This window comes from Anolis sagrei, chromosome Y (genome assembly GCF_037176765.1).
Source record: "Anolis sagrei isolate rAnoSag1 chromosome Y, rAnoSag1.mat, whole genome shotgun sequence".
Taxonomy (NCBI): Eukaryota; Metazoa; Chordata; class Lepidosauria; order Squamata; family Dactyloidae; genus Anolis; species Anolis sagrei.
Genome location: NC_090035.1, coordinates 21,667,816 through 21,682,972, shown reverse-complemented (window position 1 = coordinate 21,682,972; position 15,157 = coordinate 21,667,816).

The following is a 15,157-nucleotide window of genomic DNA, read 5'->3' as shown; positions in this document are numbered from 1 at the left end:
CTACAAACCCAGAATTCTGCAGGAGGAAGCAACCAGATTTAAAGTGGATTTATTCTCTACTGTAATGAAGTACCAGGTCTACACTTAGCCCTCATTTGGGTGCTTCAGTTTGACTTGAACAAAGAAGAGAGCTGTGCTATTCACCATGGTTTAAGGACCTCAAGACATGGACCTTGGGAAGTGTTGGGGACTGTCTGTATACCAGAGGGAATTGTACCGTTAGATCCCCAATAATCCCATTTCAAGTTCTGTCTTCCCATCCTACGCATTTCCCTCTTCAGGTTGTTGTCCACATTCTGAACCATTACACGAAGAATCCTTTTTTCCACTCTCTCTGTATTACTGTTGTTTTGTTTTGTTTTTTAAAAAAAACAGTTTTGCAAATGGGATTTCTGGGAAGGTCTTTTTCAGTCAAGCCTTGCCAATATTTAGTAAACTCCTACTGATGTTGCATGTTTTCTAAAACGTTGCTTAGTGGTATCAAGCTGGCATCACATCATATCCAGTATGAAGAAGATCCATCCAAGTCTTAATTGTGTCAATTGCTTTCGGGCAGGCATAGATAAATTTCAGCCCTCCAGGTGTTTTGGACTTCAACAGCTGGTAGATTGTTAAGAATTGTGGGAGTTGAAGTCCAAAACACCTGGAGGGCTGAAGTTTGCTCTTGCTTGCTTTAGGGCAGTGGTTCTCAACCATCCTAGTGCCACAGCCCTTTAATACAGTTCCTCATGTTGTGGTGACCCCAACCATAAAATTATTTTTGTTGCTACTTCGTTACTGTAATTTTGCTAGTGTTAGGAATTGTAATGTAAATATGTAATATGCAAGATGTATTTCTATTTACTTGACACAAATACTTGATACGCCCAAAATTGACTACTGGTGGGGTTGGGGGGGGGGGGGGGGCGGGACTGATTTTGTCATTTGGGAGTTGTAATGCCTGGGATTTATAGTTCACCTACAAAATAGCATTCTGAACTCCACCAACAATGGAATTGAACTAAACTTGGCACACAGGACTCCCATGACCAACAGAAAATACTGACAGGGTTTGGCTGGGCATTGACTTTGAGTTTTGGAGTTCATCTAATCCAGAAAGCACTGTGGACTCAAACAATGATGGATCTGGACCAAACTTGGCACAAATACTCAATATGCCCAAATGTGAACACTGGTGGAGTTTGGGGAAAATATACCTTGACATTTGGGCATTGTAGCTGCTGGGATTTATAGTTCACCTACAAATAAAGAGCATTCTAAACCCCACCAATGATAGAATTGGGCCAAACTTCCACACAGAACCCTCCTGCTTTGAAGGAACTCATTGACGTGAGCCTCCCTCTAGCCTTACACATTCTCCCTCGCTTGTACATGCACCCCATGTTGCCATGCACTGAACCCACCTGCTCTCCCCTCCCCACTTGTAGTCTCAGAAACAGCCCTCCCCTTGGCTGAGAGACCAGCCAATCACAGCGGAGAATTCACCGTCTGTTTTCAACAAGGAAGAAATGGGCAGGTGGAGAAATCTTCAGCCTTCTCTGCCAAAGGGGTTCCTCAGATCATCAGAAATATATGCATCTGATGGTCTTTGGCAACCCCTCTGAACCCCCTCGCGACCCTCCCAGGGGTCCCGACCCCCAGGTTGAGAAACACTGCTTTAGGGGAACTCTTCATCAAGAAAAGAGTGTGGGATTCCACATCACAAGGAAGTTCTGACATACCAGCCTCAGAACAGACACCAGGGATTTGCAAGTGAGTAGTTAAAATAGGCTTGGACACTCTGGAAAGAGGAATAAGAGGCTTGAGGAAAAGTTACATCTTTGCACTACATCTTGAAGATTCCTTGACTAGGAAGCAGTGTAAAAAAGGAAGAAAATAACTACTTCTCACATTAAAGCTGGAGCCATCACGGAACCAGAGCTACATTGATTCTTGTAGACCAAGGGTGTGACCAGAAACTTTGCACAATACAATAATTCCCCACATTTCTGTTTTCTTGGGTGGGAGGGACAAAATCTACAGAATGTCACATTAACAATTTCTCTTTTGCACTCATACACTCAATGCAAATTCTGCCAGAACATCTGTTGTAAGACTGTAACTCCCATGGCTTTGAAAAGTGAGTTTCCCCATCTCTAGTCCTGCTTCGTGGCCAGAAGAATGCCCTCAAAGGGTTTTCGTGCCTCCCCAAATGTGCCACGAAGCAGCCCCAACAGCGCTCCTAAGAGACAGAATACTGCAAAATAAAGCAGAGGTTTTAAAATAAAGAAACGGAGAGGGTGCTTGAGTAATCATGGGATGGTCTTTGGAGTCCCAGTGCTGTAAGGGAAACCTTGACCATGCAAGGAGCCAAAGAGACAGCGTAAGAGTGGTAACCTAAGGCGGGAGAGCTCTTACAAGTAGTAGAATCTGTGCTGCTACAGAATATTATTATTATTATTATTATTATTATTATTATTATTATTATTATTATTATTTGAAACACAACAAGAAGAATCCACAGCAAACAAGATCACTCTGCTGGCTGTTGTATTGGATCACACGCCGGACACTTCCCAAGTGTCTAGGACTATGTGAAGTATCGGTGAATAATGCATTCAGATCCCAGTAAGGTGGCCTTTTGCAGGTGGCAGATGATAATTTTGTCAGCACCGGTTGTGTTCAAGTGCAGGGCAAGGTCTTTAGGCACTGCACCCAGTGTGCCAATCACCACTGGGACCACCTTTACTGGTTTGGGTTAAGGTTAGGATTTGCAGTTCAATCTTTAAATCCTCATATCGTGTCAGCTTTTCCAGTTGTTTCTCTTCAATCCTGCTGTGGGATTATTATTATTATTATTGATAATACTGTATTTACTCAAATCTAACGCTCATCTTTTTTTGGCTAAATCACCTTGCCAAAATTAGAGTGCACATTAGATTCAAATAATACTGTCATCTGGAGCCCTTTTTTTAAGGGATATCATCTATAATTTAATTGTCATAGATTGATGCTATGCAATCCTGGGGTTTGTATTGGTGAGGCACCTGCACTCTTTGGCAGAGAAGGCTCAAGGCTTAGCACAACTACTGTCCCCATGACTCCATAGCATTGAACAAAGGCTGTTGAAGTAGATTTATTCTACAGCAGAGATGCACCCCAAGGGGGGGGGGGGTTCAGATTACTGGAAGCTTTAGTGCTCCGAGGGCCCTTCCACACAGCCATATAACCCAGAAAATAAAGGCAGAAAATCCCACAATATCTGCTTAGAACTGGGTTATCTGAGTCCACACTGCCATATATTCCAGTTCACAGCAGATAATGTAGGATTTTCTGCCTTGATGTAAGGAAGGGCCCTAATGCTTTTGTTTTTAAAGCATTTTAATGGCTACATTTTAATGGCTATATTACAAAGAGTGCACCTTTTGCCACTCCGCATTACATTCAGCAGCAAATACTTTTTTGGCTTCAGGTGACATCCAGCTGCCTACCCTGGATGGCGAGGCGCTACGGCCGTATTCATTGGTAGTCTGGGAGTCCTTTTGGACCCTCTGCTGATGATGGAGGCCCAGGTTAGCAGAACCGCCTTCTTTCATCTGCGGCAGGCTAGATGGCTGGCCCCCTACCTGTCCAGGGACGACCTAGCTACGGTGATCCAGGCCACGGTCATCTCAAGACTGGACTACTGTAACGCCTTCTACATTGGCCTTCCTCTGTCGGTGATCCGGAAGCTCAAGTTGGTACAAAATGCTGATGCTCGGCTTCTTGCAGGAATTCTGATGAGATGCCACATAACGCCAATCTTACTACAGCTGCATTGGTTACCAATTGAGCACCGGATCACTTTCCAAAGTGATGGTACTCACCTTTAAGGCCTTGCATGGTCTGGGGCCGATGTATCTGAGGAACCGCCTCACCCCCTACCAACCCCAGAGATCCCTCCGTTCTGAGGACCAAGATCTATTGGAAGTCCCCAGTGTCAAGACCTTGCGTCTAACAGCAACCAGACGCAGAGCCTTCACAGCAGTGGCACCATCACTCTGGAATACTCTGCCACCTGAAGTCCGTGCCTTGCGGGACTTACCAGCTTTCCGCAGGGCATGTAAGACATACCTGTTTCGACAGGCTTTTAATATTTGATATTGTTGTTTTTAAATTGTTTTAAACTGCTTTTAAATTTTGTTAGATTTTAGCTATTCTTGTAAGTTGCTCCAAGCCCCAGGGGAGTGGCGGCATATAAGTTTAAATAATAAATAAATAAAATTAGACTCGAGTAAATAGTTATAGATCAAGTTCAGGAAATTATCCTCTCTAACTGTCTCAATTTAGCAAAGACTGTTCTGTTTAATCCTCTGTTGACCTATTTTTTCACTGCTTTTAAAATGCTTTTATTTGTCCTTTGCTTGCTTCTTTTACCGCAGAGTAAGTTCAAAACATAAAAGTCATTTAAAGTCATCCGTTTCCTTTGGCCAGGGTCTCCTGCAAAGGGCCAGATCCCACCCGCTTCTCCGCACTGCAAGGAATTAAAAGAGACTGTGCCTCAATTCCCAGCAACCAGCAGCTCCAATGACGGCTGTATTTTTAGCTGTTATGTTATAAACAAGTTTTCTGGGTAAACGAGCCACTCAAGGATTCGGAGCAGCACCCACTAGTCGTGTCTCAGCAAGTAATTGTGGCAACAAAGGACAGCTTGAGGCATACGGTGCCATTCTGAAACCATCTGCAGAAAATGCTTACACATTTATTTATTTATTTTTTTAAAAAACACATTTATAAATCCTATTCCAGTTGGGATTAGTTTGCATCATTCCGGTGCTTCTAATGAAGACCCTTTCAGGATTTTCAATAAGTGGCTGAGCTCTATCTCCTAAGCAAATCAGCTCTACCATCAGGCGAGCAATGGCAGCAAGCTTTGAGTATTATGAAATGGCAGTAAATTACACTATGTAACAAAATTTTGGAAAATGTTCTGTTCTTGGTTTGAAAGTGGTATTACCTGTTTAATTGTGCAGTACTTACTTAAAAAGTAGTAGTTCTACTCCAGAAACTTTTGGGTTTTTTGGCTGCCACAAACTAGGTTGAATTGGTTGAGACTTGATGATGAGATAAGGACAACAAAAACAACAACAACAAAAACAACACTTCTCCCCTTGAGGACTCAGAGCGGATTACAGTGTACACACATACCGGCAAACATTCTATGCCTTGTTACAATACAATGAGACACACAAACACAAAGGCAAAGGCTTCTCCTTTCATTTCTGGCTTTGGAGGCGGTGCTCATTTCTGGCTCTGAGGGAGGTGCTGTTCTCCATTTCCAAGCCGAGGAACCTGCGTTCTCACCTTTTGGTCATGTGACTGGCATGACTGCTTGAAGTGTCTTTCCCACCGAAGTGGTACCTATTTATCTACTCACATTTGCATGTTTTCAACCTGCTAGGTTGGCAGGAGATTGGGCTAACAGCGGGACCTCATCCTATCTTATGGATTCGAACTGCCTACAGCAGGGGTCCCCAAACTTTTTAAACAGGGGGCCAGATTACTGTCCCTCAGACCGTTGGAGGGCCGGACTATAGTTTGTTTTTTTTATAAAAAACTGACCAAATTCTATGCACACTGCACAAGTCTTATTTTGCTACTGTTATGAATCGTAATGTAAATATCTGATATGCACGATGTATTTTTATTGTTACAATCTGAACATAAAGAATAGTGATTAATCACAAAAACAATATGTAATATACATTGTGAAATATTTATTTCTAATTACAAATAAATGAAATTTTGATTTCAAGCATGTCACAGCATGTGTAACAGTCTTAATATAACAGCAGGGAATCCATGAATATGTTTACTGTTCAGCCCTCAGTGAGGACAAAACGACATAATTTGTTTATAACTTGGAGACTGCCTGTCCAGGTTGGGTCACAGGGGTCACAAAGACGACTGTACAGAAGAATAATACCTGGCAAAGTCAATGAAAGATTAAATGTCTCCGACCTGGAATGCTAAGCAGGGCTAGTTCTGGTTAGTATTTGGATGGGAAGCCACAAATGAATAGCAGGTACTCTATTTCAGAGAATGAAACTGACAAAACTATTTTTGAGTATTTCCTCTCAGAAAACCCTATTAAATTCATGGGGCCACCATAAATAAAAGGAGAACTCTACACACACCCAACCATGGGCTGCTGAAAGCAATATAGGAATACATAGAAAAAGATAGCTTTAGCATTTCTGAAAATAAAATAGTTCCAATGAAAATGAGGAAAAAATATATTTTCTGTCGTTTTGAAAGTGGTTTTTTGGCATATGTAAGCATGAGTCCCCTTTCAGGGGAAGAAGGGCAGGGTATAAATATAGGAAATAAATCTATATAAATAAAAATGTAATGTTCATTTGTGGGATTAACAGAAATCAAAAACCACTGGACACTTAACAACCCAATGTATGTCCTTCACTCAAAAAATGATTTTGACATTTAAGAGTTGTAGTTCCTGGGATTTATAATCAAAGAACATTCTGAACCCCCCACCCCCACCCCCACCAACGATGGAATGGAACCAAACTTGGCACACAGTTCTCCCATGACCAACAGAAAATACTGGAAGGGTTTGGTGGGCAGTGTCCTTTGGTTTTGGAGTTGTAGTTTACCTACATCCAGAGATCACTGTGGATTCAAACAATGTTGGATCTGGACCAAACTTGGCCGGACCAGGCTTCTCCTTCCTTCCTTCCTTCCTTCCTTCCTTCCTTCCTTCCTTCCTTCCTTCCTTCCTTCCTTCCTTCCTTCCTTCCTTCCTTCCCCCTTTCTCTTCCCTTCCTCTTCCTCCCTTCCCCTTCCTTCTCTCCCCTCCCTCCTTCCCTCCCTTTCTTTCCTTCTTCCTTCCTTCTCTCCCATGTGGGAGGGAGAAGCCTACCGGGTGGGGACACCGGGCCAGGCGCCGCCTCTGCTTCTTCTCCTGGCGTGGCTGAGAGGGAAGCAGGAGGCACCTTGTGGCCACGGAGAACAAGAGAGCACAGCAGAAGGAGATCTGCGGCCATGAGGTGCCTCCTGTTCCCCTCCCAGCCACACCAGGAGAACAAGCGGAGGTGGCGCCGGATGGGCGTGGCCAGGCAACTGTGGCTTCCCCAGGCCGGCATCCCCACGCAGTAGGCTTCTCCCACATGGAAGGAAGGAAGGAAGGAAGAAGGAAAGGAAGGGAGGGAAGGAGGGAGCAGAAAGGAGAAGGAAAGGGAAGGGGAGAGAAAGGGGGAAGGGGAAGGAAGGAAAGAAAGAAAGAAAGAGGGAGAAGCCTGGTCCAGCGCGACCCCGCCTGAAGCTGCTCCAGAGGAAGAGAGAAACAGCAAGGGGCTTTGCGCCAGACCAGGCCAGGCCACGTGGGCCGGATAAATGCCCTTGGTGGGCCATATACAGCCTGCGGGCCTTAATTTGTGGACCCCTGGCCTACAGGATGTCCTACAGAAACAGTTTTTGCAATTTAATAAACCTTTTCCATGGTTTTTTGACAAAACCAATTAGGAAATGACATTTATAACCCAGAAACAAAAATTGTGTTACATAGTGTTATTAGTTATTGGATTTGATATTGGGATGGTTGGCTGCCAAGGACATAGAGTGATGCCTATATGAGATTCCATCTCATTTTCTGTTACCTTGGAGACCAGGAATCAATACAGCAATGGGTTAAAATTGCAGGAAAGGAGATTCCAATTGAACATTTGGAAGAACTTTCTGACCGTAAGAAGTGCTATGGAACTCTCTGCCTTGGAGTCTGGTGGAAGCTCCTTTTCGGAGGCTTTTAAACAGGCTGGATGGGCATCTGTCAATGCTTTTGTTGTGCATTTCCTGCATGGCAGAAGGGGGTTAGACAGGATGACCCATGAGGTCTCTTCCAACTCTTAGGATTCTGTGTTTCAAAATAACTTGCCTGGTTTTGGCTAGTATGCGCTACTTACTGTTTTGTTTCTTCCGGCAATAACATTCTTCAGGACGGTCCTGCTCAGAAGCAGCAGCACAGTGGAAAAGGGATAGTTTAGGGGCCAACCGGCTTGATCTGCTCTCATGCTTGTTTGCTAAACACAAGCAATGGGAAGACAAAGCTCACCTGGAAAGTTCTGCAGGTAGAAAGTCCAAAGCATAGCTCCTTGGCTGATTGACCAGTGGAATATTTACATTGGCAGTGGAAGGATGTCTTCCACCACACCTGATGTGCAACCTAAACGGGCAAAGTTAATGGCTTAGTCTCTATAGCAGGCATGGGCACACTTGGGCCCTCCAGGTATTTTGGACTTCGACTCCCACAATTCCTAACAGCCTCAGGCTTAAGTGTAAAAGTAGAAGAAAAGGAAGGGGGCTGAGGTTCTTAAGAATTGTGGGATTTGAAGTCCAAACACCTGGAGGGTTTCCATGCCTGGTCTATAGCCATTCAGGAAGAGAGTTCAAGAATAGAGATTGGCTGCATTGATCTTCCACTATTTGAGAACAACAGATGAGGTGGAATGCAAGAGGATAGATGAGGAAGAAAAGGAAAGACATTACCATAAGTACTCATATATATGTCGACCTTATGTATAAGATTTTGGGACCAAAATTATGGATTTTGACATGGCGCATAGAAACATCAAGACACATGTGTCAGCCTCAATGTCCACAGGCCACATCCAGCCCACCCATGTCATTTTATGTGGTCCACCTGTATTCCTCCTCAATAGACATCAGGAGGAGTTGTGGTACAATCACATCTGGAAGGCTGCAGCTTGTTCTGTTGATTCAGAAGAGTGGGATTTGGACTGATATACAAAATTTGTGGATATGATGTCTATCTATAAAGTATCCTTTAGCCTTTTCCCAACCTCAGAGACACAAGTCCTTTTGGGTTGCAATTCCCATCATCCATATGGCAAATAATCAAAAGTGATGGGAGCTGTTATTCAAAAACATGTTTTTGACCAAATTGGTCAAAAACTAAGGAGCATTGACCACTGTGTTAAAAACTTATAGTTGGCCCTCTGTATCCATGGATTCAATCTCCAGAGCTCTATTGCAACACATTTGGAAACAGCAAGATTCAGACCAGAAAAAGGATGAAACAGCCTCATGATCTGCTTCCAAGGGAGATTCTTGCGCACTACATTCAAGCACAGCATTGGCCCGACTGTCCAAACACCAATGTTATATTCCATTTGTAACTCCACAGTGCTTGCCCATTTTTCCTTGCACCTTTGTAGTGTCAACTCTTTCCAGTTCCCAAATCAGGCTTTACCTTAAGGGTTGCCTTGTTTTCACTATACTTGCTTATTTTTACAATAACCCTGAGAAGAGGGGCAGGTTGCAAGTCAGGGAAGGACCCTAGATCATCCAAAGCATTTCATGGCTCTGGATCTCTTTGCACATGATTTGGGGAGCTGGAATTTGCTCATGCCTGGTCTAGCTCAATGTTTCCCAGGTATTTTGGACTTCAGCTCTCAGAATCCCTGATCATTGGCCAAGGCAGTTGAGAAGAAGCCCAAACCACCTGGAGGACTAAAATTCGGGAATAATTGTTCTAAATAGTATCAGTCTAAGTAATAGTATCAGTCTACTATTCTGCTTTGATCAAGACTCACCTTGAAGACTGTCCAAATCTGGACACCACAATTTACAAAGGTCATTGAAAAGCTGGAATGAGTCCAAAGAAGGGCAGCCAAAATGAGGGATGGTTTAGGAAGCTGGGTATGTTTAGCCCGCGGAAGAAAAGATCAAGAGGTGACCTGGCAGCCACATTTAAATATTTAGATTGAGATCTTACTGAAGATGGAGCAAGCTGTGTCCTCCTGCTCCAGAAACTGGAACACAATGGAGCCATGGATTCAAATTTCAGGAAAAGAGAGTCCGCCTAAACATTAGGAAGAACCTCCTGATGGTAAGAAGTGTTTGAGAGTGGAATATGCTGCTGCCTTGGAGTAAGGCAGAGTCTCCTCTGTCGGGAGTGCTTTGATGGCGCATTCTTACATTGCAAAAGAGGGTTGGGCTGAATGGCCTTTGTGGTCATTTGCAACAAAATGATTGCAGTGCCTTGTGCCAGTGACCTTAACAACATTGACAGATCTCCTTTGACTGACCCATTTTCTTTTCTTTTAATGGAATGTGCTGTTCTGTGTTTCTACTATAAACTTGGAGTGTTTTCAGTGTCATGCTCTCTCATGCAGGAAAAGGTTTGGACAAATATTCAGATGCGAACGTCAACAAAAGAAATGCTAAGGAAGGATGATTCAGAATGGAAGTGAAGGAGAAAGAAAACGAATCCCAAAAAGTCATGTCCTGATTAAATACAGGTCTCTCTAGAAGTAACTTAAAATGCTGGTTAGTGTTGGATGAGACTAAGGAGCTCAGGCTTCCCAACCAGCCATACTTTTGGATGTGTGACCGAGGGACAGCAACCTTCATTCCGTCCTATACACTTCAAAGGACTGTTGTGAGCATAAAGTGCAGGGAAGGAGAACATGGGCTGCCTGGAGCTTATCCAAGAAAGGGTGAGCTATAAATGCAACTAATAAATAACATACAATGACCCGTTCCAAATTACAAACTTAGACGAGTCTGTGGAGGCCATCAACAAGCTGATTTTTGCTGTAAGCGTTTGATTTGCTAATGAATATGGATCTTATCACATTGGGATATAATTCATTTCTGAGACTCTTTGGACATGATTCTGAACGGATCTTATCACAAAACATTTGCCCAATTCAACCAGTAATCTGTCGGAATCCCTCTGCAAAATGTCGCAGAAACAGACTAATTGCCCATGGGATTCTAATCATGTTTTTACAAATTTTACTACGATTTTATACGTAGTAAATGCATTCACGCTGTTCTTATGTGTGATTGGAAATTCGGTGAGCATCCCATCTGCTAAACTCTTGCGATAGTTTGATACCCAAATGATAGTTTGATACCCAAGCTATATCATTGCACAAGATTGGAAAAATAAAAATAAAAAAGTGATTCAGAGAGGCATTTGAACGTATTGGGAGGAGCCCGCCTTCTGTGACATGATGAATCAAAACGCACTTTTTTCAAATCGTAAGAATCAGGTGTGATGGGGAAGAGTACGGGATGCATACTGATATAAACAGATTATATCCCAATGTGATAAGGTTCTAGGAGGCTTCCTTAATCAAAGTACAGAGCTAAAACAGACCCCCTTAAATGAGCAGCAGTGACTTCTGATAGCCGGTGGCAACTAACGCTGAAGATGAGCTAACATTGGGGTGGTGATGGCTCGTGTCTTTTGGTACTGTGAGAGATGGGAAGGGGTGTTTTCCATAAATCCCACCTCCTAAAGTCCTCCACATTTAGGAGTTATGCTCTGATTGTTTCTGCAATGTACGGTAACTCCTTGCTGTTGTATTTTTAGGGCTATACTGCAATAACTGAGGCCACACTAAAAAAAAAAAGTACCATCATTATCATATAAACTCAAAAGAAGATAGTCAGTGGGCATGGAAGACAAATATAGAGATGAGAAGGAAGAGGCAATTACCCTGTTGCAGTTGTGCTGCTTCCAGTATTCTTCACTCAGACTGATGGCTCCATAGTTTAATCCTATCTAAAGGGCAAGAGGATTCCCACTCGTGCATGCATCTTCTCCAGTCCCTCACTCCATCCTCACTCCATCACATATATCCCAGTCTCTCCCTCCATCACACTGGGGAGCTGCAGTGGTGCAATGGGTTAAACCCTTGTGCTTTTGAACTGCTGATCTGAAGGTTGGCAGTTCAAATCCGCAGGACAGGATGAGCTCTCACTGTTAGCCCTAGCTCCTGCCAACCTAGCAGTTCAAAAACATGCAAATGTGAGTAGATAAATAGGTACCACTTTGGCGGGAAAAAGGAAAAGAGAGACCCAAGCAATCTTTCCGGTCACACAACCAGGTGACAACGCAGGCTCCTTGGCTTAAAAATGGAGAAAAACATCTCCCTCAGAGCCAGAGATGAGAACTGTCTCCAAAAGCTGGAAATGAAAAGGAGATGCCTCTGCCTTGCCTGTGTTTGTGTGTCATTGTATGTGATTGTGAGGCATTGAATGTTTGCCTATATCTACTGTACATGCTGTAATCCGCTCTGAGTCCCCTAGGGGTGAAGGGCAAAATAAAAATAAAGGAGCAATTATTATTATTATTATTATTATTATTATTATTATTATTCCCTTTCCAGTTTTACATACAATTCTTTCTATCATATTATGCTTCAATAGATGAAGTTTCCTTCTGAGAGCACTCACTATAAGCCATATGTGCCTTCAATTTGCCTCTCGGTGACTCCATGAGTTTCACAAGGTTTACTCAGAGATGGTTTTGCAAGTTCTTTCCTCTGAAATACAGCCTACAGCATCAGGTATTGTTGCTGGTCTCCCATCCAAGTACTAACTAGCACTGACCCTGCTTAGCTTCAAAGATCAGGTGGAATCTGGTGCATTTATGGTAGCTCACAAGGAAGAAAAGCTTGCCTCTCTCTGGAGACTAGATTTCTAGAAGGTGGACTTCAGCTCATGATGATCTATCACATGGCTGCAGACATACAGGCCTTTGGGCAGAAGAATGAGGAAGTAAACTACTCATTTGCCTAGAAGGCTGGGAAACCGGAGCTGAAAAGTGGCACTTTCAATGGAATCAGTGGACAAAGAAATAACTATGTAGGCACACGTTAGGGCAGGGTTTCTCAAACCTTTTCAGCCACTAAACCCTTTTTAAAGCAAAAGTTTCTCATGGAACCCCAAGAAATTACATTACATTACATTACATTACTGTACTGTACTATACTATACTATACTATACTATACTATACTATACTATACTATATTATATATCCAAGAGGAGTGAAGGAACTAGTGAAAGTCATTTCGGAACCACTGGCAATCATCTTTGAGAGTTCTTGGAGAAGTCCCAGCAGATTGGAGGAGGGCAAATGTGGTCCCCATCTATCATCAAGAAGGGGGGGGGGGGAGGACAACCCAAACAATTATCATCCGGTCAGCCTCACATCAATACCAGGCAAGATTCTGAAAAAGATCACGAAGGAAGTGGCCTGCAAACACTGAGAAACGAATGTGGTAATTGCTAATTATCAACATGGTTTTATCAAAAACAGTCATGCCAGACTCATCTGATCTCTTTTTTCAATAGAGTTACAAGCTGAGCAGATGCAAGGAATGCCGTAGAAGTAGTATCTGGATTTCAGGAAGGCCTTCCTTTGACAAGGTCCGCCATGACTTTTTGGCAAACAAACTAGTCCAATGTGGGCTAGGCAAAACTATGGTTAGGTGGATCTGTAATTGGTTAAGTGAACAAACAGACAGTGATTCTCCCCAGTGCTTCCTCTTCATCCTGGAAAGAAGTAATAAGGGGAGTGCCAGCAGAAGGGTTCCGTCCTGGGCCTGGTTCTGTTCAATATCTTGATTAATGACTTAGATGAAGGGTTAGAAGGCAGGATCATCAAGTTTGCAGACGATACCAAATTGGGAGTGATAGCCAATACTCCAGAAGACAGGAGTGTAGGGGCAACTAAACCAAAATATTTCCCAAAAGGCAGAAGCCCCCTTTCCAATAGGGGGGTCAAGGATGGACACCATGAAAGTTGAATCCTTTAAACTGCAAAAAACTATTTATTATTGCGTGGCCATAGCAATAACGACAAACAAGCATGCAGGAATGCAATCAAAGGGTTTGTCACAACCCCCAATGGGGCTGCAGAGCATTTATAGTAAATGGAATATACATTTTCATTGGTTCCCAAGGACAAATCATTTCATTGGTCTGAGTTAGCTATGCAGTTGTTCATTAGTTGTTTATGATTTTGATTGACATTATAGCACACGTGGGATCCTAACAATGGCACAACTATAACATAACTATAGTCCATTGTTCTCTGACCATGACTGTATCTTATCTGTTAGTCTGTTGCAAACATGGCTTCAGAGCGACTGGGAAACTTGGGGGTTCTAACTAGTCAACAGCTAGCTGGTTTTGTCCGGATATGTTGTTATCCTTGAATAGTAACTTCTTCTTTGGAGCACTGATTTCTCAAGCAATCAGCATTTTCTGTGAACATAGGCCTACTGCAGAAATAGGCCAATATGGCAGTAAATCATGACATATAGGCATTGGGAATATATCTGAAAGCAGAATTCAAAACGATCTTAACAGATTAGAGAGATAAATGGCCAAAACTAACAAAATTAAGTTCAACAGGGACAAATGCAAGATATTCTACTTAGGAAGAAAAAAATAAATGCAGAGATACAGAATGGGAGATGCCTGGCTTGACAGCAGTACACGTGGAAAGGATCTTGGAGTCTTCGTGGACAACAAGTTAAACATGAGCCAACAAAGTCACGTGGCAGCTTAAAAAGCCAATGGAATTTTGGCCTACCTAAATAGGAGTCTAGTGCCTAGATCCAGGAAAGTCATGCTACCCTTCTATTCTGCCCTGGTCAGACCACACCGGGAATCACACTGTGTCCAATTCTGGGCACTGCAATTGAAGGGAGATGTTGACTCTAAGCAGAAATGTGTCCAGAGGAGGGAAACTAAAAGGATCAAGGGTTTGGAGAACAAGCCCTATGAAGAGGGGCTTAAAGAGCTGGGCATGTTTAGCTTGCAGTAGAGAAGTCTGAGAGGGTGAGGTGGTGATGGCCACGTATAAAGATGTGAGGGGAAGTCATAGGGAGGAGGGAGCAAGCTTTTTTTCTGCTGCCCTAGAGATAGATAGAAAGATAAGTAGATAGTTAGGTAGGTAGTTAAGTAGATAGATAGATAGATAGATAGATAGATAGAAATCGGACATATCAGTAATCTTGCTCTAACTAGGCCAGAAGGGTACGTCTTCTCATTTCAAATGGTTTGTTCTGGAACGGGTGTTCCAGGGGCTCCAATTTTGTGTTTTGCACTGAGTGTTTGTTCATAGTTCTAGGTTGCAGGGGCTTTGCAGATAGGTGGCTTCCTTTGGCTGCATTCATAGGGCAAGCCACCTGTCAATAATAGTTAGGTTCCCTGGTCCCGCCCCTTTTTGAGTTTGGTGGGAACGGGAGCCATTTTGAGTTAGTTCTCACAGCGAGGCCTTTCGCACAGGACATGAAACGAAGTGGCTCCTGTAGAAAAGCTTCGTCATCTGCAGCTTGGCTGTGGTTATACAGCCCT